Genomic DNA, 2,192 nt, shown 5'->3' on the forward strand with positions numbered 1-2,192 from the left:
GGCGTTACAAACAGCAGAAAAATCTCGAAAAAGAATTAACGCATGCATAAAAAATAGACGTGATCACGCCTATCAATTAAAAATTTTTGGTAACTCTTGTACCAATTACCAGACGTACTTTTTTTTAACAAAAGTTAAGTCGATCGAAGAAGACGATCGTATGTCTTTGAAACACGAGAGGTGCGCTTTAATATTCAGTTGAGCTTCAGCTTGGCAGTAACCGTCGTCGATTTTCCAACGTAAAAAAACAACAGGCACAAATATTGCGCTTTCGGAACATGGAAATTAATTTTTTTTCTAAATCTTTAACTTAAACACTTGGTTAATTCAACTGAATTAAGCCTACATTTTACAACTGTTTTCTCGCACAATTGCCAATTCCCCGCCTAGGTAATTGCTTTGGCTGGCAGATTTCACTTATCCATTGGAATATTAAAAACGGTAAACTCGCTTTCGAGGGTCGATAAAACGGTAGCTTATAATTAAAGCTTTTTCTGCGTTTTCTACATAACTGAGCCTAGAATGTCATTCGCTTCCTGTTCATGTTGAAGCCAGTCGAATGGATAATCATATGCGGTGCTTACCTAGCGAAGCCTCCGACTCGTGAATAATCATATATTAATAAACCCAGGTCATTCACCATCATATTAACTTTACTCGATTGACTAATGTTCAATAAAAAATATGCGCACTTATACCGTGCGTTTTAAACAAGTGATGGCTAAAATACGTGCAGATTGCTTGCTGGTGTTCAAAGGTTTAAAGTCACCTGCGGAAATGTGATAAATTTGCGTATTGAGTTTGATTTGCGTGAATTAGAGCATGAAGCTAACGCATAAGTTAGAAGGCTTAAGCTTGGTTGAAGCAATGCGAGAAAAATTACAAAGAAGCGATCAACATCAAGTTTTTGCATGATCAACATTTTCCATGGGTGCAGAAAGGTCTCCATTCCATAATAAGGTGGATAATTCATCCGAAAAATGTTGCTAGAATGGTATTTGACTATTCAAAATTAGCCATTGCCTGATTTTCCGACGCAGGAAATGTCTCATTGGACAAGTAAATTTAAAAAATTAGTACAAGGGGACATCTAACGAATCATTTGAACAGCTAAAACAAAACGCGACAACTAGGAATCTGGAAGAGTTATAGAGCAGGTCGATTCTCGACCAATTCATTCATTTCCAGATGGCATATTTAAATAATCATTAAGAGTTTTCAAGGCAAAATTGGGAAAGAACGCAAGGGAAATAGAGTCTAGTTTACGTCTAAATGTTTTTTACATACATTACAACAAGACCAGGCACATGTTTACTTGCAAATAAAAAAATAAAATTGATCTTATCAACGAAGCCAGAGTAGATATTTGCATTTGTTCATATTCTAAACTCATCGAGTTTAAAATCACTTTATATCTCAAATTCTCAAATGTAGTCGTTCAAATAAGTTGTGTTTTGCCATTTATTTTGCTGAAATTGCACAAATTACTTTCGCAAATTTTTCTATTGYTAGGTATTAATTTCTGTGAAAAACTGCRTTTTTAGATCATGGTTAAAACCTGCACTTTATTCTCACTCTAATTTTGAGAAATCCTGTCTTTGGGAAAAATATTATATGAGAAAGGATGGTTTAAACAAACTATTATTGCGTGTTGGACCGGCTCAATCTCCCGATGTAACCAGTTTTTTGAACGGGGCGCACGAAATAAGCATTACGGTGTTTTCATTGTATCAAAAATTCCTACAAACTGAACATTAATCTATGGTAATATATATATGAAAGATTAGATAAGTTTATACTATCTATCTATTGCTATTTTGTTAAATATTTAATTAACAAATTCAGCTAAAATTCAAATTATTCGTGAATCTCTAAAACGCGATCCTATTGGTTGTGACGTCTCTGGTCATATAAATGGCGGATTGTTTACGTTCTGTGCATAGTGTTCAGTTGTGCGGTTGTGTTTCATTAATTATTTTGTGGATTTAAATAATTTATAGTTTGTGTTAAACTCAAAAATCGCTTCAGGATTCCTTAAAGCGTCAACAAACAATTTACCATGTGTACATATTTTTGTGATTACCGAATTTTTAAAAAACGACGAACGCTTTAATTCAGCCGAATTTAAGGGTGTCAAAACAGCAGCGTAAGTAAAAATCCGTAAATTCATTATTAGCTACTCTCTCCTTAAT

The sequence above is a fragment of the Dendroctonus ponderosae genome, unplaced genomic scaffold, assembly GCF_020466585.1.
Source record: "Dendroctonus ponderosae isolate FM_Combo_2020 unplaced genomic scaffold, Dpon_F_20191213v2 Dpon_F_20191213_3, whole genome shotgun sequence".
In the NCBI taxonomy this organism is placed as follows: Eukaryota; Metazoa; Arthropoda; class Insecta; order Coleoptera; family Curculionidae; genus Dendroctonus; species Dendroctonus ponderosae.